We start from the raw sequence: 23,304 nt of genomic DNA on the forward strand, positions 1-23,304 counted from the left end.
TGTACCTTTCCCTGGGCATGCATAATCTCTGGCTCCCAAAAGTAAAGATAAAAATGAAATGGGGGCGGGAGGAAAGGACCTAGCCCTTTAAATCCCCTAGAGATCACTTCAACTTGAGAAGGCTGGACTTGCACTATTAGGGGGAGGTGCAATAACAATGGCCAATCACGTCTCTGAACTGTGATCCGCAGCAGCGTTCAGCCGACAGAGCACAGACCTTTCTGCTTACCCTGTTTCCGGCTAGCTGTGGCGCAGGTTGCTCCAGAACATGTGCACAGCTTCCTGCTCTGGAGGTGGGAGATGAGTAGTGCTACTGTGCTAAGTGCTCAACTTGACCAAAATTTGCTGCAACTTACCGTCCAAGCCTTTGCCTGTAGGTGCAAGCCTTCTGTAGACTCTAGAGTTCCAAAAACAGTTATTCCAGAAAGACTCTGCGAGTGTCTAGGTGAGGACACAGATTCCTGGGGCTTCCGGTCCTCCCTTCCTTCCTTCCTTCATTCCTTCCTGTCTTCCTTCCCACCTCCTTTCCTCCCTCCCTCCTTCTCTCTTTTCATTCCTCACTTACTTTCCTGCTCTCTCCCACATTCTCTCCCTCCCCGCTTTTTTTATTCCTGGAGAGCCAGTTTACCAGCACACCACTGGGAAGGCTGCTGGTATGTGTTTCTTGGGAAAGGCTGGGTTGGCATCAAGTCATGGGTCAGCTGCTGTGATGGCAGTTCTCCCATCAGTCTTCTTCACAGTGCTGCATGACTGCCTCAATTTACTGACCGGACCGTAGAAGCTCTTTTAAGTGGGAGGGTTTGCATCTTCTCGTCCCAAGTTATTTTTTTTAATATGGATCCCATTCTTTCCTTGCACAGTGTGTTCAGGTATGTCCCTTTCCTGCCTGAGCCTAGAATTACTTTCTCTCACCATTGTTGGACTCTCCAGTGCTGTCCTTTATCATCAACTTATCATTATTGACTGGACCACAAGTAGACCTAAGTTTCATAAATTTCAAGTAGGCATTTGAGGAGGCATAGATGTTCCATCTTTTTATTAGAAAACAACAAAACCAAGCCTTACCTTGACTCATTATCCCTGTCTGACTGCCATCCCATTTACACTGTTTGCCCCATTTTCACACCTCCTACTTACTCTTTTTTTAATTAGTTTATTACCAAGTTGCTTTCCATATAACATCCAGTGCTCTTGCCCACAAGTGCCCCATGCCCATCACCCCCCTACCCTTCCGTCTCTCTCTTCAGACCTCAGTTTGTTTTCAGTATTCAAGAGTCTCTCATGATTTGCCTCACTCCCTCTCCCTAACTCTTTCCTCACCTTTCCTCTTCCCATGGTCCCCTGTTAGGTTTCTCTCTTAGACCTATGAGTGACAACATATAGTATCTGTCATTCTCTGCCTGGCAATGAGAAAGAATGAAACCTCCAGCTTAATTAATCCTACTCTATTTCAATGAAAGTGTCCTTGTCAAAGTCACCAGTGACCTCCATTCTCAAAATTCAGTGAGGTACTAATTGTTGGATAGCTTCAGAAATTGTCCTTGATATGTCTTTCTCTAACTATTTCATTCTCTCTACAGTTAAGTTAATCTAGACCTATTTTTAACATACAATTTATATACTTTAATCTAGGCCTATTTTTAATATACAGCTTATATACTGATGATTCTATTTTTTAATTTTATCTATTTTTTATTTTACGTCCAAGTTAGTTAGCATATAGTGCAACAATGATTTCAGGAGTAGATTCCTTAATGCCCTTCACCCATTTAGCCCATGCCCCCTCCCACAACCCTTCCAGCAACCCTCTGTTTGTTCTCCATATTTAAGAGTCTCTTATGTTTTGCCCTCCTCCCTGTTTTAGTATTATTTTCGCTTCCCTTCTGTTCATCTGTTTTGTATCTTAAAGTTCTCATATGAGTGAAGTCATCTGATATTTGTCTTTCTCTGATTGACTAATTTCGTTTAGCAAAATACCCTCTAGTTCCATCCACATAGTTGTAAGTGGCAAGATTTCATTCTTTTTGATTGCTGAGTAATACTCCAATGTCTGTACACACCACACCTTCCTTATCCATTATCCATCAATGGACATTTGGGCTCTTTCCATACTTTGGCTATTGTTGATAGTGCGGCTATAAACATTGGGGTGCCTGTGCCCCTTCGAGACAGCATACCTCTATAGCTTCTTTACAAGCCAGTGTTGAAGGAATATAACAGAGTGTGCCATTACATGCTCAAAACCTTCAGTGCCCACAACAAACTCTTCACATTCTCTTCTATCCCTTGGCCTTGGAACTATGCATTAGTTTTACACTACTTAATAAAACCAAATAATACTAAATATCCTTAAACATTTGAAAAAAATTTATAGACTTAAAAGCAGATCATGTTTGTGAATAGTATGTATCTAACTGACTGACTTAGCTAGTGACTTTGTGCAATGCCATTTGCTGAATGCCTGTGGTAGCCCAGGCATCTAATTAAGGTGGGGAGTGGGACTGAACTTCTGGAGTCTGAAAGTAGTCTGTGCCAAAACATAGGCTAAGTAGGAGAAGGAAAGGAAGTTCAATTAGTCTAGGAAGTAAGAGAGAAGAGAAATTATGTCTCATACTGAAAGAATAGTTTCACAAACTGATATACTGAAATATATCATTTTCTTAATTGTCTTATAACTAGACTTATAACTATCTGTCTTGGGCCCACTCTCTGTCTGAAAATAGGTAATTTTATCTATCATTCTCAGGTAAACTGAATAGTGTTCAGTGATGTTTATATCATTTTTGGTGTTCAGTATTTTGGGTTTCTATCTCCCATCTCCAGGAGTATATACTTTATACTTTAAGGAGCTTGGATTTCATTATAGGAAAGAGGGATTACATCTCCTCTTTGGAGAGGGATATCTGGTTTGTGCTGTCTTCTGTTCATTCTGGCTTCTCTTTGGGTTTTGGAGGTTGGCGTCTTTCCCACCACCATCTGCTACTGATGTCTGCATTCCTTGCATGGTTTCTGAGTCTTTCGTCCACTGTACCTCTGCTGGCAGTGTCCCTTTGTAAAAAAATCACGTGACCTCTTGTGTTTTTCTGCCTTCTCTGAGTCATTGCTATGTTTTTCTTGGGTGCTCAGGAAACACTGGATGCTTTCCTTTGTCCTGTGTTCATGGACCACTTGGAAAGTTGCCTCAGTTGCTTTTTTGTTTTTTGGGGGGACCTTTTTCTGGCTGTGGTGCCATGTTGGTGCAGGAAAGAACTCAGGGTGTCCTGTGGTCTGCTTTCAAGTCATTCTAAATATAAATGGAATTTCCATGTGCTTTCTGATTGGGCTGAGTGTGTGTGTGTGTGTGTGTGTGTGTGTGAAGGCCCTCTTCTGAAGTTAATACTAGAAGTTTATCCCATTGCTCTTTTTTTCACCTGCTATTTGTTCCGTAAGCAAATCTCCAAACTTTATCTCTTACTGATGGAAAAGTCAGTTCTTAAATTAACTTGCATCCTTCTGTATTCTATTCTATATAATTTAAACATTAATAACTTAGTTGGGGGGGAGTAAACATTAGAAGCAAATGAGAAAACACTTGTATTATGTGTTTCCAGTCACTCTTGTAATCAGAGGTCTGGGCCTTTAGATGTTTGTATTTGCTATAGATTTCAAAACCTGAGAATTTCACTCTTAATTCTTTTCTATATTATTTCCATGATAACCATGAGCCTAGAGACTTGTCTATCCTGGTTGATTGGAAAAGGTAAGAGGTACAAGGAAATGCGGAGAAAGACTCCATTAACTTGTCAGAGTGAAAGCAATAGATGATTGGTGAGTCTGTGAGAGGCAAGGAGAAGTTTCCAAACAAAGCTGGTAGTGTTAGTTACAAGACATTTAGACCAAGGGGGAAATCTAGGATGAAAAGAGGGCTAAGTTGTCAAAAGGGGCCTGACAGGTCTGGCATGTATTTCAAAAGGATGAGATGTAGAATGAAATCTGGATAGGGAAGAGAGCTGTAGAGGAGCACCACTGGGATGTAACTGACTTCAGCATAGGTTCTTATTATCTGAGCCCTATTCTCCTTAGGGAAGCTGGAAGGGGCTAGAGGGAGAGGAATGCTTTTCAGAGCAGTGCCAAGTGCTTAAGGCTGAGAATTGTAGTTCAGGCAGAGAGCTAGGATTTGAAGAAGTTCTTACAGTTTTAATATCCTAGTATCAAAGAAAATTTGAATTCCCTGATCACACGATTGGTGCAGGATGGGCCCCTGAATGACCTCATATCTGTAGTACCTGAGTCACCATTTCCTGTGCTAGCTCAGAACTCTGAGATGGTCACTGAGAATATTAGCACACTAAAGACAACCATCCTAATTAAAGGGTTACGTGATGTGATTTGTGGCTGGCAACCAAAATGGTAATGTATTTTCTTACCCTGTTGCTTGGGTTATAAACAACTGATAAATATAAATTATTGGGAAAACCTGACTTACCACCTTCTCCTACTTTTGACTCTTCCTTTTGTTACCTGGCTCTCCAGATGCCTATAAAGATATGTTTGCTGCTCTGCCCTCCATGGTTTGCAAGAGACAAAGAGAATGAAGATACACACATGTTGGAAAAGTCATACCCATCCTCTCAACTTTCTTGGTTGTGGATATAAGTTTTCATCTATTATATCAGTATCTCTCATCTGTGTGTTTAGATAGTACTTAGCCTATTTTTTATAACTTGAAGTTAAACATTCTATTATGAACTCTCCCACTCTGTAATCTTTTCACATATGATTTGTGTGTTCTTGGGTAGCCTAGGATTAAAAAAATCCCAAGGAGTAAAAATCTAGGTGTCACATATTTTTGTGGTAGTTGAAAATAAATTTGGGGCCATTTTAGTTACTGGTAGTTTAAGTACATTTTTATGTGCCCTAAGTAGGGCCATGATTTCTGAATACGTTATAAGTATAATTGTACCTGTTGGTCCTTTGAAGCAAACCACAGTCTCTCTGATGTACAAGAGGGGAGGCCAATGGACACACAGTTTTCATTCCCTCTTACTATATACTGTTTCTTCCCTCTCAATCACTATGTTTATGTAACATGATATTTCCTGACTACTTTCTCTGATACCCAAAATCCATTTGTGATATTTAATCCTATTCAGAACCTTAAACATGGGCTGGTTTTCCTAATTGCCTTGATCTCACCAGGAATTATTCATTGTTCTTATTCCTCCTGTTTAGGTATATGCCCCATGTGACCCCAGGAATGTCTGTCATGTCACAGGTGACATGTTGGTACTGATAATCTTGGAATTATCTTCCCCTCAACTGGTAGCTACGGTAATGATTATTTTGATGTGTCTTTGCTAAAGCTGTAGCAATGCAATTTATCTTCAACATTGTCATTTTTAAACATCTGTTAATAATTGACAATTTGCTCTTCCTTTTGCAAAAAATATTACTAAACAATATCGACTAATTAGTTATGTGCACATGCCAACAATTTTACAGACTTGTAAAATAGCAGGCCACTTCAAGGATTTCTGCTTTGGTAGAGACTTTATAGGGAAGAGAGGGTGAGATTCAGAAATAAATTTAGTTCCAGGCCAATGACAGTCATCTTAGTTGGATGGGTTACTATTTTATCCAAAGGGGTTTTTAATCTGGTTAACATCTATCAGAAGGTGCTTAAACAATTCATCAGGAATACCAATTTTTTTTCCTTGGGATGAGGAATTACATCTTGCATTACATTACATTACAAAAAAGATACGCAGGGCAGATTTGGGGCAGTTTTTAATTTAAAGTTCTCCTTTTGACTCAGTCTTCTAAGGTCTGTCTCAGTCAAAAATCAAGTTCTTAACTGCGTATTTGTGCTAAGATCATTCATTGGATTTTTTTTGTCCAGCCAATCTCTTACATTTTTTATAAATTTCAAAAATTAGACATAGGCTTAATTTATGCAACATATGTGGAGTTCATGCTTATCGGATCATCCACAGTGTTTCATTACATATTGATATTCTTTTTCCTCTATAATAGGAATATTTCCAAACAAAATCCTGGGGCAATTCACAATCAATATTAGAAAAAAAATTCCAGGCTACATTATTGTTCCAGAATTTCCTTTTCTCTCTTCCCTACCATGCTCCCGCTTCTCTTCTCATCCCACTCCTCATTCATCTCCTTCTTCCTCAACTTCTTCTTCTCTTTTCTCTCCTCATTTCTCTACTTTCCATTTCCTTTCTTTTTCTTTCAATTTTTCTTCCTTCCTCCCTCCTTTCCTTCTTTCCTTTTTTTCTTCCTTCCTTCCCTCCTTGCTTCATTCCTTCAGCTGCTTTTGTCACCTTGTCTACTCTGAGGCCAAAGGACCAAAGAGCAAGTGACAGTTTTCCTCTAGGATTACCCACTATTCCTAAAAATGTAGGATTATTATTATTTTTTTTTAGCTCTGAAGACCCCAAATTACTCACTGTAATTGGCCTGCCAGGGACGGTGATATGTCCTGTAAGTCTGGAACTGTGTGTCACAGAGTAGACACCAGACCAAATTCCATGTAAGAAGTGCCATCCTAATTCCTTCAGAGTTGGCTTGTCCTACTTAATTAAATAGGTTTTGCCTTCAATCTGACATTCTGTTACAGTTGTGATTATAAATTGTGTTTACCTAATTATGTTGGAACTGTGTAAATAACTACATTGCAACGAACAGGACAAGGAATCCATAAAGGCATTGTGCGTAGTATTTTACCTATTGTGCAAGTAGTTTTACACCAAGACCGATCCATGTATATGCTATTTTAATAGAATCATAAATATCATCAGAGTTTTGATTATTTACTGATATTTTGTGGTTATAATAAGTGAACTTTATCTCAATATCTTTTTTTAAAAAATGTTTATTTTGAGAAAGGAGAGAGAGAACAAACAAGGGAGGGGCAGAGAGAGAGGAGAGAATTCCAAACAGGCTCCATGCTGTCAGTTCAGAGCCCAATGAGGGGCTTGAACTCACCAAGTGTGAGACCATGACCTGAGCCAAAATCAAGAGTCAGATGCTTACCTGCCCAAGCCACTCAGGCACCCCTGTTTCAATATCTTTTAACAAAAAAATTATGCTTTTATTTTTCTGAGCTTGACCAATTTTAAAATCACTTCTGAGTTCTAAGCATTAGAGACATTATACTAAAAAAAACTTTTGAGAATACAGTGGTTATATTTACAGTTCTCATATTAAGAATTCATAAACTCAGTTTATTTTGTAGATTCCATTGAATTTCTATATAGGCAATTGCATCATCTGTAATAATGACAATTTTACTTCTTCCTTTCCAATATTAATTTTATTTTTTTGTTCTTCCCTTATTGTTCTGGCTAAAGCCTCTGATACAATGTTGAATACAAAAGGTGTGAGCAGACATCTCTGTCTTGTTCTTGATATGAAGGGGGAAACATTAACCATTTAGTATAATGCTACCTATAGGTTTGTCATAAATTCCCTTTGGGCTGAAGAGGTTTCATTCTATTCTTAGTTTGTTGAGAGAGGTTTTTTTTTTTTTAAACAGGAAAGGATGTTGGATTTTGCCAAATGCCCTTCTTCACATCCATTGAGATATCATATGCTTTTTCTTTTCTAGTTGTTTAATATGGATGTAGCAGGATTCTCACACAGAGTCGTGACACTGAGACTTTTCCTTCCAGGAATCAAATTTATTCTTGCCGGCACTGCTCAGTTGGGTTCATACCCGAAGAACTGAGTCCTGAATGCCATGTGGCATAGTTTTTTATACATTTTCTATTTCTTTGTCTCCCATATATGGTAACACACAAACATGCAGTCTGATTAAGTGGTCTCATGTTAAAAGATCGTGAGGGATATCATCACGTAAACGTACGGCCAGGTTGTCTTGAGTTGGTTTTTTTTTTTTTTCCCCCTCTCTCTTTAGGGAGAGGATCCTTCTGTATCCCTCCCCACTTTGAGGCTCAGGTTCCTCTATTTTGGATCAAAGAGCATCATCTTAGTTTTGAGGTTTTCATTTCCATAACTTCATTGTATGAATGGCCGTCTTTCTTTCAACCATGGCCTCAATGAGACTGGAGACAGACTGTACAACCAGGAGCACTAAACAAGGTAACATTAAGCACCCTCCAAAAAGTAGGAGGATAATTCCCAGGAGGGTTTGAATCTCCCAAAAGCTGAAAGCCAACCTCCAAATAACTCCCCGGGGTTTCAACCATTCCACATCTAGACGGGAACACCAGCAATCCTCATTCAATCTGTGATCTCCTCCAGGACTTTTCCGTCATCATCTATCTGCAGGCAGCAGTTGCTCAGGTTAAACTTTCACAAACTCCTCCCTCAGAAGCAAGCAGATAATCTAAGGCCAAGCAATTCTGATAGATGGCTTTGTGCATTTTGGTTTGCTGCTTGGCTAGTAAGTTAAGAGCTCTGGCAGTTTCATTGGTTATAATTTCTACAACTGCTTGTAGTCTGATAATGCAGTTTAGCATGTAAATGGGAGTGTGGGCCCATCCTCTGCCCAGGTGGCAGGGCCATAATATTGGATTATATGCTCGGGAGGCCACTCATCATCTTTCCAATTGCCAATTTGTAAGTCAGGCCAATTCCTTTGAGTCTCCCTATCTCCATATACTTGAACTCCAAGATGTTTCCCCTTGGCAAGTGGAACGAGGAAGAAAGATGGACGGATAGTCCCCAGTACACATGACCCTGGCCAGCCTGAAGGAAGTACTGTATAGGCTATTTCCCCACATATCCAATATAGTCAACCAGGGGCCTGCCATTCGATGGCTGTGCTGATGTTGCCCCACACCTCCTGGAGATGGAAGAAGTTAGACAAAGGGTGAGAAACTGGCTCAAAGTGACCTGGGAACTCCCACCGTTGGTTTTCCCAGGTGGGTGAATTATGAAATCTTTGGCCTAGGCCTGATAAGTTTCCAACAGGGATGGTGAACTTTTTTCTGCATCAGGCAAGGTAGTTCTTCCCAATGATTGAGGTTTTGAGGAGCCAAACCCCGGTAGTGGGACTGGGGCATTTTGTTCTATTAAAAGACTTGTGGATATCTAATTCCCTGGCCTCCCGTGGAATACATACCGTGAAGAGATCTTTAGAGTCTGTTATAGTCTCTGCCAGAGCTAGAAACAAGCTCCTTACTGTGACTGAAATGGGAGGGGGACTACTTCTTATTTCATCATAGAAGGAGTGGAAGACTTGATGGAACATGGTTGGGTGGATGATAGTAACCCTATTGAAATACAGCACAGTCCCTGGGTCTCTGCACCACCTATAGGATCCAGATGCCAGCTTGGGTGCTCCATTGCCACTTGTAGTCTCCTGGGATCATGATGGTAAAATTAACGGGATTACAGGCCTTTGACTGATAACCTGATGTAACACCCATCTTCTGAAGGAGTGTGGTTGTGCCTTGTTTTTTCCAAGAAGCTCATGAAGTACAGCTCCAACTGAGGCATAAAAACTCAGGTTTTCCTCACACATGTATTTGTCACTGAGTTGGTATTCTCACTCCCAATCTAAGCCTCCACATGGTATATCAAGAGTCCTCAGGCCCTCCATGATAAGTGCCTGCTTTTCTCATATGACATATGCCTCTGGGCCATTACTTCTAACCGCAATACATCAAACAGTATTGACACCAGTCATTTGGGGTTAGTAATTTGTGTCTGGCTGATCAAGGTGCCCCTTCTGATAGGATCAGATGCTAACCAGTCTTCACTGGGGGAGTATTGTGGGTCAAAGCAAGTGTGTTGACTCCCCCATTGGCAGATAGAATAGGTGGTCCTACTGTGTCTGCATGTCCCCAGGATCTTTCCCTTGCCTGAGAAGTGGGTATGGTATACTAAGGTCCAGGTGACTCCCTGGCCTGACCTGGTTATGTGAATGCAGGGGTTATATGATGAAAGATCTAGGTCTACAAATGGGGTCCAGATTAGAATCAACCAATACCAACACAACATCCTACCCACAAAAGGAGAGTGAGTGCTAACAGAAACCTCTTGCACACTTCCAGCTGGCTAGGGCAACCTCCAATAGTGATAAGTAGGGCAAAAATTGCAATAACAATGAGAGACAAGAGGTGACAGTGCATCACAGTAAGGAAACAGATATAGAAAACAAGGATAGTCTATTTATTTCACCAGACCATTGATTCCTCAAGCTTCTGCTTTGTGTAGATTAGTCAGCTTCCAGAGTGACTAAAGCAGGGCTGCCGTCTCTCAGCTTCTTCTGTATGGTCAGCTTACACTGCATGGATGGATCAGGAATGCATTCGCAGTTTTAGGATGCTGGCTTCAATTTGCTGTGGTGAATCCAGGGACCCACCTCAGCTCCCTTTACTGTAGTAGGAGTAGACAGTATGATGGTGTACGGCCCCCTCCAAAGGGGTTTGAGTGGTTGGACATTCCATTCCTTTACCTATACAGCATCTCCTAGCTCAAAGGTGTGAGTGTCTGTGGTTAAACTCACAGGTAATTGCTCTCTAACCCATCGGTATTGGGTGGTTATAGTAGAGTCCAGGGCCTGCATCTGCTGCCATAGGGTTAGATTGCCTATGTCATTTAAATCACGCCTTATGCCATTGATAATTGGGGGAGGGCATCCATAAAAGATTTAATAAGGGGAAAGCCCCATTTGCTTATTGGGTCTACACCTAATTTTTAACAAGGCTATTGGCAATACCTGGTCCCAGTGCAGGTGGCACAGTTTACTTAGTTGTAGTTTCAGGGGTTGGTTCATTAGTTCCTCCTTCCTAGAGCTCTGGGGTGGGTATGCATTTGTAATTTCCAGGTGATATTTATCCCTTTTGCCACCAGTTGCACCACCTCAGTCACGAATGCTGGCCTGTTATCTAAACCCATAGTGATGGGGATCCCAGATCATGGAATAATTTCTTTGAGAAGAAGTTTGGCCACTTCATGCCCCCTTTTCTGTTTGAGTTGGGAAAGCTCCAATCCATCCTGCGAAAGTACATACAAAGACCAACAGATACTTACAGCCCCAAGCCTGGGGGAGCTCAGTGAAGTCCACCATCACATTTTCATTTTTTTTAAATTTTTTTGTTTTTTTTGTAATTTATTTTTGAGAGACAGAGAGAGACAGCACGAGCAGGGGAGGGTCAGAGAGAGAGGGAGACACAGAATCTGAAACAGGCTGACAGCTCAGAGCCTGACATGGGGCTTGAACCCACGAACTGTGAGATCATGACCTGAACCGAAGCTGGACGCTCAACCGACTGAGCCACCCAGGCGCCCCTACCATCACATTTTCAAATGGGGCTCCCCTGACACTGGACCCAAGGAGCAGCCTTGGGTCCCTGATGTGGGTTATTCTGGGCCCAGGTTTCATATTGCTCACATACCTCCCAGGCTATGCTAGAGAATTGAGGGATGTAGAAATATTGGCTTAACATCATCTCAAGGGCTGTCTGGCCAATGTGAGTTTCCTATTGGAACTGCTTACACAGGCTGGAGCCAGGGTCTCAGGAATTACTACTTGGCCATCTTCAAATTTCCACCATCCACCATCCATTTTCAGTCTTAAACCAAGTACTTTCATGGGGTGAGTAATTGGGGTCCCATTCTGCCAGCGGGTTAGGCAACAGTGCAGTGGTTAAAGCTGCTGATCCCACTGCTCCTTTGGAAGCTGCTGGCTTTGCCTCTTGATCTGCCTTATGGTTTCCCCATGCAGCCAAGGTGTCTCCCTTTGATGTCCCTGGCAATGCATGACTACCACTCTTTTAGGGGTCCACACAGCATCTAAGAGTTCAAGGGTTTCCTTACCATACTTATGTCCTTCTTTCCTGAGTTTATTAGACCCTTCTCTTTGTATAAGGCCCCATGTACGTGGAGGGTGGTGAAGGCATATTTAGTGTCTGTGTAGATATTAACACGTATCCCTGCTGAAATGAGATGGCTCAGACTAGCACAATAAGCTCTGCCTTTTGTGCCAAAGTCCCCTTTGGCAGGGGCCCGACTTCAATGACAGAATTCAAAACTGTCACCATGAGTGAAATATTCAGGGATCTTGAGGGGCTGGTCCCTCAAGTCTGGTCAGCTGGAGAAAACCTGATCTATGACTTCAATGTAGTCATGGTCTGGTTAGGCTGGCCCGACAGGCAGGTGGGTTGAAGGATTTAGGGTCCACACTACCTGCAGGTGAATTCCCTGATATCCTGATGTTGGTTAGCAAGCATTGTCCCTGTATTCCACTAATGTCAATACTGAATGTGGCACTTGAACTGTCAATTCTTGTCCCATAGGTAACTTGTCAGCCTCAGACACCAAGAGGGCCATGGCTGCCAGTGCCTGTAGGCAGGGGACCAGCCTTGGGCTGTGGAATCAAGTTGCTTGGAGAGATATGCCATGGGGTGATGCCATGACCCCAACATCTGAGTTAGGACTCCCACTCCAATACCAGTGTGCTCATGGACACAGATATAAAGGCTTGGTCATGTCTGGGAGCCCTAAACCAGGCACATTAATGAGGGCTTGTTTGATTTCCTCGAAGGCCTTTTGCTGGACTGATTCCCATATCAGAGGTTCCCTTTCTCCCTCTTGGTAGCTTCATTGAGGTTTTTACGAGTACTGGAAAGTTAGGTATCCAGATTCTATAGAAACCTGTGGCCCCAAGAAACTCCTGAACCTGGCATCAGGTTGTTGGGGCCGGGATCAAGCAAATGGCCTACTTTCTCTCTGGGGTGAGTTAGCGCTGTCCTCGGGACAGGCGGAAGCCCAGATATTTAACCTTTTCCTGACAGATTTGGAACTTTTTCCTCAAGACCTTGTAACTAGTTTTCCATAGAAGGGTAAGGAACTGCTGAATCCCTTCCATGCAACCCTCCCAGGAACTTCCAGCCAGCAGGAAGTCGTCTATGTACTGAAGCAGGACACAGGTATATTGATCCACTGGGGAGGCTGTTAAGTCAGAGGCCAATGCAGTGCCGAAAATGGTTGGGGAGTTTATGATCCCCTGAGGCAACCTGGGTCTTGTCACTATTTTCATGATCCTCCCATTGGAAGGCAAAGATCAATTGGCTCTGCGGGCCAGGCAGATGCAGAAAAAGTCATCCTTAAGGTCCAAACAGGTGAAGGAGGTGGCTTCAGCAGGAATGAGCCACAAAAGTGAATAGGGGTTCGGGACTACTGGGTGTATGGTGACGGTTACTAGGTTTACTGCTTGCAAGTCCTAAACCGGCTGGTAGTTGGCTGTGCCTGGTTTTTGACAGGCAAGAGAGGCGTGTCCCAAGGCACCTAGCATCTAGGGCTGTTGGGGGCACAGGTGGCAGTAAAGGGTACAGTGGGGCATATGGTGGTGGAGTTTCTTCAGGTTCTCCTGACAGTATGGGCTTTTTAGATTCTGATGGTATTTGGAGGAAGCCGTGATGCGAGCCATCATAACCTCACAGTTCCCTTGAATACAGACTTTTAGCTGAGGTGCCCGAGATAAAACCAGTTCTTGCCAGCAGTCAATGTAAGGAAATTGGTCAGGGTGGCCTGAGTCCTCCTCAATTACCTTGAACACTTGGCCAACTAGTTCCATCAAGTGAGCCCTCCAAGGGCCAGCCCACCCCAAATGATGTCCAATCAATTTCACAGAATGTCTGGAGCTTTTCAGGAGTTAATTTCACACTATAATTTCCTGAATATCCCTTTTTGAAATTCCTCAACATACACTCTAGGGAAGTCAGTTTACTCTGCTTTCCACCCGTTTTCTCCCCCTAACAGATGACTTTCACACACACACAGGAGGGGAAAAAGAAGGAAGGAGGGGACAAGTTTGGAGAGGACGCACACTCCCTTTATCCATTTCTGGTCACCCTCCTCTTGGAGATATTTCAGGCACCTCTTAGCATTGGCAGGTTGTTTCAATCCCTGACCCAGATCAAACTCCTCAGGAAGCCTGACATTGCCTTAAGCTGTATGAGGTCGCCATGGAACTGTGGATCAGGACTCAACTCTTGCTTCGGCCCTTGGTCAGGTCGGAACCTTTCCCTTGTCTGTCTCATTCACACACATTCACATGATGACTCCAGCCCACTGCCCTACATTCGGCGCCTTAGAGTTGTGGCTTTGTTCCTTGTCCCTTGTGGAACTACTAGGGCATCTCTGGGAGGTGATCAGACTCCCCTTTTCCTTTTTAAAGGCAGGTGTTCCCCCCTCCCCCCTCCCCCCCAACCCTCAGAAGACAGGTGGTGGTGATGGTGGAGGGCACTTGAGGGGAAGAGCACTGGGTGTTGTATGGAAAACAATTTGACAATAAAATATTATGGAAAAAAAAAATAAAGGCAGGTGTGCCAAAATGAACCCAGCTTTTACCAGTCGGATGGATGGCACTAATTGAGCTGATTCCTGAGCCTTAGGGTTCCATTGACCACACATGGGCTCCTTCCCCCAGCACGCTGGGATAGACTAACCTCCTACTGATCAAAGGGTCTGCTGGTGTCAGGCGAGCTCACTTCTTCCTGTGCTCTGATCTTGCACTTTTGAATTTGAGTCCCACATAGGGCTTACTGCTGTCGGCATGGAGCCCACTTCTGATCTTCTGTTCCCCTCTCTCTGTCCCTCCCCTGTTCGTGCTCTCTTTCTCTCTCTCAGAAATAAATAAAACACTAAAAAGTTTTTGAATATTTGTATCTATGTTCCTGTGTAATAGTGATTTGTGGTCTTCTTGTAATGTCTTTGTCTAGTTTTAGTATCACAGTATTCTTCTCTTAGAATAAATTAGGAACTGTTCTCTCTTTTTCAATTTTCTAGAAGAGTTTCTGAATAATTGATATTTTTTTCTAGATATTTGGAATAATTCACCCGTGAAGCCATCTGGGCTTGGAGTGCTCTGTATCAGAAAGTTTTTTAACTAAAATTTTAATTTCCTTAATATGTAGGGGGATATCCACGTTATCTATTTCTTTTAGAGTGAGCTCTGTGGCTTTTAAGAAATTCTGAACTGTTAAATTTATTCAGTTTATTGATTCTCAGTTCTGTGGCAACTGTTTCAAAGTAGTTGGTTGGGATAATCAAGGGATTCATCTCATTTATTTTCCATCTCTCAAGGATCATTGTCTTTTATTGTCTAATGTCCAGTGTCTTAAAAATCTTCATGTATTTTGTATGTCTTTTGTTTTTTCAGGCAGGAGAGAAAATCCAGTTGTTTCTCCATTTTGACCAGAAACAGAGGTTGGAAACCAGGTGTTTTAAAATTAAAGTTTTAAATGGAATAGAACATTTCTTAGAAATCAGTTTGTTGGGAGTCACTGTGTCAGCCCCCATTTATGAACTTGAGTCCACTTCCATCTGTTCTCAGGAGTTATACGGTTACTAAATTATATTCACATTAATAACATCGTCCCTGAATGAGACTAATTACATTGGGTTTCTTGTCTTCATTTAACTAAGAAAATATGTAGCATGTCTATCTTAACTCACTATTGGTAGTGCCCCTCCTTTCCAAGACCAATCCTTTCTTAGAAGGAGAGGGAGTGTATTCTTTAAGAGAGTACCAGAGATGATTTGAAAGTGAGAAACTCCTGGTCAGTTTTATTATTTGTAATTTAGGCCTTATCCTGGATCAACAATGAAATTGCTGTTGGATAAAATCACAGTTCCAAAGAACAAGAAACAGCCACAGAGTTGGCTGTGTTATTAACCAGAATAGCAATATATTATAACTGCCAAAGGAATGTTAGCTTTATAGAATCAAGAAATTCCTTATTTTCCTATTCGTTTGCTTATAAATTTTTATAGTTATGAAATACACCAAAGTAGGTCAAATTCAATAAACCTTTTTAATAGTACACATATACACTATTTAAGCAAAAATCCTGACCTCTGGATAGAATATGAAGAAAACACAAATATTTTGTGCAGCCTTATATTTAAAACAGGCTGTACACTGAAAGACCAGTTTTCTTTGTGAGCCACCAGTGCTCCCTTTCTGTGTTATACATAGCTTCTTTTAAAATTTATTCTTACTACCTCCAAATGTTTTTATTTTAAAAATATATATGTATATTACACAATAATGAGATGATACCACTTAAGCTTAAATCATTTGTTTTAACATATAATTATTCTTATAAGTATATTTTAAGACAATATTTTCACTCCAGTAGTTTTATCCTTTTAAAAAAATATCAAGAATAACAAATAATAGTATATAGGTAAAAAATATCGTGTGATGACTATACTGTTGCTAGTGTCTCTACTTGCCAAGTATCACATTCTCTGTTGTTAAGAAGTTTCTATTTATTTTAATTACTTAAACATTTCTAAGCCTTAGGTCTTAAAGTTAATTAAGTCTGAAGTCTTAAAGTTAATTAAGCGTTTTAGAATTACAATTTAAGTTGACATTAAAGAACAGTAAATCTGCTTGGTCTTAAATGCTTATCTTAAAATTTTACTCAGATAATACAAATAAGGTAATTGTGGAGTCAGGTAATTTTTAGCATTGCTTGAAGTTTATGGCAACCATGTTTAAGATGTTCATTATTTGAACTCAACATGGTTTTATATACATATTTACATCTTTGCAATCTTAAAATCTCACCTTAATTAGTGATTACTTATCTGATCTATATGACAAATGCAAGTTGTTGCCAATAAATTAGGCTCCCTCTCAGAAAATAAATTAGAATCACGGATGAACTAAAATGTTTCCTGTATTTTATCCTGCACTATAATAGTATTTCATTTGTATAAGTATTGCCATAATTAGGAGTATTGAATAATGTAATTTTATATAAAATATTTATTCATAAAATATTTATTCATAAAATATTTATCAAGAATTAAAACATACTCATATTTTTAAAAATTTCTTTGAATAATGATAAAAACTCAGTATAGAAATGTTTCTTGGGGCACTTGGGTGGCTCAGTCAATTAAGCATCTGACTCTTGATTTCACCTCAGGTCATGATCTCATAATTGGTGAGACTGAGCCCCAGCCCCACTTTAGGCTCTGGGATGACAGTGCAGAACCTGGTTGGGATTCTCTCTCTCCCTTTCTCTTTGTCCCTCTTCTACTTACACTCACATGCTCTCCCTCTCAAAGTCCAGAAATAAAACTTTAAAAAATGTTTCTTAAGGATAACCTGATGACTGTTTATCTTTCATTATTTTTGTCTTAGTCACCAGGATCCTTTTTTTTTTAAATAAAAATTATTTTTGTTAATGTTTATTCATTTTTTAGAGAAAGAGAGAGAGAGAGAGAGCAAGCGAGTGAGCTAGTTGGAGAGGGGCGGAGAGAGAGAGGGGGAAATACAGAATCTGAAGCAGGCTCCAGGCTCTGAGCTGTCAGCACAGAGCCCTAGGTGGGACTTGATCTCATGAACTGGGAGATCATGACCCTACCTGAAGCCCAACAGGTGCCCTACCAGGATCCTAACCACTAAATATAATACAGTGGTACCCTTTTCAGAGATTTTCCTTTTCTGCTAAGGGGAACCTAATTATTTGTATGTTTTAAAAATTTTTTAATTTATTTTGGCGGGGAGGGAGAGGGAGAGAAAGACAATCACAAGCAGGCTCTGCACTGTCAACGTGGAGCCCAAGGCAGGGTTTAAACTCACAAATGAATCATGAAATCATGACCTGAACCAAAATTAATGACCCAAGCCTAAATTAAATATCTGACATTTAACTGACTAAGCCATCTAGGTGTCCAAACATAATTATTTTTAGAACCAATCATGGAAAACTTTCTTGCACCACAATTAAAGTATAAGTTATTATTTCTACTTAGGTTTCATTTTTTCAGTCATCCATTTCTTTGTAAATATAGAGGTGAATCCAAAGGGGCTTGACATTTACTGGGGATTTTGAAATGGATTTGTACTAATTCAGACATCTCTGAGATCTTTGTACTTGCTTGGATTTTCCTAATTATTAATTTCTCAAACTAACACTTATTTTTTGCAGACTTTTCATTGTCTTCTAAGATGTTATGTTGGCAATGTTCTTTTGGTTGTTGTTGTTGGCAATGTTCCAATGCAACTTCAGTCTCATCCAAAGTGACTCTTTTGCAATTGAACTTTTGCTTTTCACTAAGCTTTGAATTTTGGAATTTAGCCTTAAAAAGTCGCAATCAAAATGTTCCTATCTTTATGTTAGGATATGTGATATCAGAATGTTCTAAAAATAACTAATCAAAGCAGACTTAGTAATTTGATACTGGCATTCCAGAGTTTTGTATACAATTTTATATTTTGGTTCATACAGAGATGACTTAGGTTCTCTATTTCAAAAAGTAATTTTAAAATTGATTTTATTTATTTAATCTTTAATTATTTCAGGAAATTTAAAAATTATTTCAGGAAAAGTTAAAAAGATTGTCCAAAAAAATCCATATGAATTACCCTTTCTATAGATGCTGCAAATGTTAGCATTTAATCACACTTGAGTTGTTATTTTCTGTATAAATATGCGTGTAAGTATTATAATTTTTGAAGCTTATTTAAAAATAAGCTGCATGCCTATAATACTTTAAAGCACCATAAACACTTAAGTGTATATTTCTTATTAAGGGATACATTTTCTTGTATAACCATTGCACAGTTATCAAAATCAGGAAGTTAACATCAACATAATACTATTATGTAATCCAAAAAACCTCATTCAAATTTCATTGTCTCACTAATATCCTTTAGGGAACATGTGACATTACTGGATCCGATCAAGGAACACATGTTGCATTTAACTGTCATGTCTTTTTAGTTTCCTTGAATCTGCAACAATTCCTAAATCATTCTTTTTCTTTCATCCCCTTGGTATTTTTGAGTAGTGCAGTTCATTTATTTTGGTAAAATCTTCCTCAGTTTAGTATTATCTGAGATTTTTCATCTTGATGAAATTTGAGCTCTACAGTTTTGGCAAGACTATCACAGACGTGATGTTCCATTCTTCCCAGAGCATACCATCAGGGGGCCCATGACATCTGTTTTTCCTATTACTGGTGAACTTAACTTTGGTCACCTGGTTAAGGTCAAGTGTTTGCCAGGTTTCTCTTTTCTGTAACTGAAATGTCTTCATGGGGATTTACTTTAAGACCTTGTCAATACCACTTTTCTCATCAAACTAACACCTCCTAGTTTTAGTATCTATTGGTATTTCCCTAGAGGAATTATTAAGTGGTTGTTAAATGGAGATTTGCCTAATTCCAGTATTCCTTCTTTATTTATTACTTGACCAACTACTGTAAAGAATAACAGTTTTCTGTCCTAATATTTATTGGTATGAATTAATGGACTCATGGACTCATTTAATAGGATATAATCCATTATTATTATTATTATTATTGTTTATTTTGATACTGAAATTGTTCTTTCTTTTGCCAGTGGGAAACTTTGTGCCCTTTTGCCATGTCCCCATCATTCTCTGAGCACGGTTTTACAAAGCAATCAAATAGTATTTAAGAGGATTTCTCACTTGAGACTTGGGTTGTCTTTTTTAGAACACATTCCCTCCATGTTCTAGGGCAGACACTGACTTCAGGAAATTTTGTCACTATTTGATTTGAAGCTTCTCTAAGGTCATTTGTTGTAATCATATTAAAAGAGACCTTAAGTGGCCATTGTGATAGATTAAAAATTGTGATAGATTAAAAATGGCCATAACTTGCAGGCCTTTCCATCAAGCTTTGTGGCTTGCTTTGACTAATAGGATATGGCAATTTCTACTTTTGCCTTCTTGAAATTTTTCTCTGAGATCACCATGCAATAAAGCTAGTTGAGCGTATTGGAGGATGAAAGGCTACCTAAAGGGAAATCAAAGCTCGCAGTGAGAACAAGGACCAACTGTCTGACAACGTGAGTGAGGCCATCATGGATGTCCTAGCACAGATGACCCTCCAACTGATTGGCTGCATGAGTGAACTCAGACAAAACCACAGAAACTTTTGTCCAAACCATAGTATTGTAAAGAATAACAAACTTAAAAAAATGTTTTGAATATTGAGATTGTTTGTTTCTTAGAAATCGTTAAGCCATTGTAAATTCAAACAATCTCTAATAATTACATATTCTTAATTATCTTAGAGCTTTTCTCTATAATGCATAAATAGTAAAAAGTCCTCTTGAATCCCCTTGGATGGAGACTTACTTGTTTTGAATTAGATAGCCCCATGGTCACACAAGTGATGAACATTTTTTATGGAATATTATTTTTATTTGAAACAAAAACTTAGGTTATTCAGACTTCGGCAGTTAGCAGACATTTCTCTGGAAATGAATTAAGTGTCACTTCAAGAAAACATCTGAGGAGTACCTGGCTGGATTAGTCAATAGAGCATGCAGCTCTTATCTTGGGATTGTGAGTTTGAGCCCCATATTGGGTGTAGGGATTACTTAAAAATAAAATCTTAAAACAAAAATATATGATATTTGTTGGTAATGATGAGATTTCAAGTAAAATTTTTGAATTTTAGAAAATTTGTATCTACCACTAAAAGCTTCATAGCTTAATAATCTTTAACTTTGGTGATGATATCAATTAAAATGATTCTTTGTTTTTATTTTCTAATGAAATTTGTTAGCATATGGAAGGTCTGCATAATTCAGTGAATCCACCTTGTCCAAATGATATTACAAAATCATATGTGTCAAAAAGATCCATTTAAGCAAAATAGAACAATAAATTTGAATGTAATGACATATAAGTTCATTCATATGATAACAGGTTCCACATACCAACTAACCTTTTAAAAGCTACCACTCCTAGAGTTTTAGTGTGAAAGAATATTCACAATTATCTTAAAGGTTATTAAAGAATTATCTCCTTTCCAACTATTTATCTGCATAAATCTGAATTTTCTTCATTACTTAAACCAAAATAACATATTACAATAGCTGAACATAGAAGCAGGGATGAGAATATGGCTTATCTTCTACTAAATCCAACAATAAAGAGTTTTGCAAGAAAATAAAAACAATGCTAGTCTGCTCATTCAATATATTTTTGTTCTGTGGCATTTGGGTGTCTCAGTTGGTTTAGCAAGACCGCCTCTTGATTTTGGCTCAGGTCGTGATCTTACAGTTTGTGAGTTCAAGCCCCACATCTGACTCTACGCTGACAGAGCAGAGCCTGCTTGGGATTCTGTCCCTTTCCCTCTGCTCCTCCCCCATTCATGGTCTCTCTCTCTCTCTCTCTCTCCCAAAAAGAAATAACATTTCATATATGTGTGAATGTTAGTTCTTTTTCATAAAATATGCTAATATAAAATTGTTTTATTAGTTTTTAAAATAATAAGTAAATATTTACAATTTTTCTTAGTTATTATTTATAGTATATTAAAAATCAATGGATAAAACTCCCGTAAAAAAAAAAGCTGCTTGGAATCCTCAATTCTTTTTAAGAGTATAAAGGAATCCTAAGACCCAAAGCTTGAGAATAGCTGCTCCCAGCAAATGGCAGCTATTTATCTGAAAGGTTTTCAGGGAATTTCACTGACCATAAACACAAGGGCCTACAAGTAGCTTCCTAGATTGTAGGCAAACATATAGAAACTCCTGAGTGAAACAAATATTCTAGTCAAAAGATAGACACAAATGTGTCCAAAAACAAACTCTGCAGGAAGAAGACAATATATGATCATGAATTCCTCACATATCCCTAGAATTCCTCAGCCCAAACCTTAAGATTTTAGTCAACATCTAGCTCTCCTGTCTGAGGGAATCTGATATTCGCTCTGTGCCCAATCACTCGCTCTTGCTCTGAGGGAAGTCCCTGATAGGACCCGAACTACAGAGCCAAGTTACCTTTCTAAGCTCTTACCTCAGATGGCAAGATGTCTCAGAAGTAATCATCTTATAAAATGGATGAGTGATAGACCCCCAAATATGCCAGTGCCCTAATCCCTGAAATCTTTGAATGTGATATATTATGACAAAAGGGACCTTTCAGATATAATTAAGTTTACGACATTAAAAGAGACATTATCCTGGATTAGCTGGGCGATAGAGTTCATGAGCCTGTGAAAGTAGAGACTTCCTCTGGCTGCAGATGGAAGCATTGGGGATGAAAGGAAAGTCAGAACAATTTCAAGTATGAGAAGGACCTGATGCATTGTTCCTGGTCTGAAGATGGAGGAGGAACACATGACAAGGGAAGAAGCCAGAATTTTATTTAATTGGGGTTAACTAATAGCCTGGAAGGGTTATTTCAGTACTGTAACCACACGAACTGAATTTGTTTAAAAACATGAATGGGTTCATAAGATTCAGCCCCAGAGCCTCTAGAATGGAACAGTGCTCAGCTGACAGCGTGATTTCAGCCTATGAGGCTGTTAAGCAGAGGAACCAACTAAGCTACATAGTACCTGGACTTCTCACCTAAAGAAACAGGAGATAATAGATTGGTGTTGATTCAAGATGCTAATTTGTGGTAATTTGGTATTGTAGCAAAAGAAAATGGATATAGTAGCCATTGGACTTTGACATGTGAACATTCTGGAAATGAGCCCAATTTTTCACATCTCAGCAGCAACTTCCAGTCAAAGCTCAGATACCAGAAGGTTGGGGCAACAGAAAGGATCTCACCAGCACTCTTATACTGTTTCTTAATCCCTTTAACTCTGATGGGTCCTTTTAAGAAAAGCTAATCTTAATGGGTTCTCCAAGAGTGTTATTAATACTTTTGATGACAGTTACGAGTTTGTGTTAACATCTTATTACAGTTTTGCAACAACTGAGAAGATCTCTAGCAAGCAGCTCGAAAATTGATTTACTTCCGTTGCATAGTGATATTTATAGGAAAAAAAGGATGATTCAGTAATCATAGATGTATCAGACAGAAAGGGAAACAAATATCTGGTTAAAGGTCAGCTGACAGTCAACTGGGATATACGTATTCCAGATATAAACTAGATTATATTAAACTGAAGGTGCTGTCCAAGTCAAGGGTGGACCAGGTTTTTCTTCTGCAATGCTTGTGACTCCCCTCTTTACTGAATAAACTTCTCAAAATTCTTATGACGAATCATGTATTACTTCCTCACAGACACCTGTCATGACCTTCCTAATTACTAGCTCCCGATTATGCATTCATAATGTACTTCATGCTTCCAAAACTCTACTTACACAAGCAATTTTACATTTTTGTCATCAATTATTTAAACAATGCCTCTTTCAATTACTACACTTTAAACTTCCAACGGGTAGGGGCAATGACTGTTCTTGTTATTAGGTCCTCAGTGCTCAGTAGTGCTGTCCACATAGATAAAGGCTCAGTACATAGTTTTAAGTGAATAAATGGGTACTATACCATTTCAATGCGGTCATGTATATGAACATCCTTAATAGGAATATCAGAC

The 23,304-nt window shown here is 39.4% G+C and overlaps 1 pseudogene; it reads left to right on the forward strand.

Annotated features, from left to right (window-relative positions):
• The first annotated feature begins 300 nt into the window (after positions 1-300).
• Positions 301-23,304, forward strand: part of LOC115275288 — a 28,693-nt pseudogene continuing 5,689 nt past the window's right edge.

This window comes from Suricata suricatta, chromosome 2, assembly GCF_006229205.1.
Source record: "Suricata suricatta isolate VVHF042 chromosome 2, meerkat_22Aug2017_6uvM2_HiC, whole genome shotgun sequence".
NCBI lineage: Eukaryota > Metazoa > Chordata > Mammalia > Carnivora > Herpestidae > Suricata > Suricata suricatta.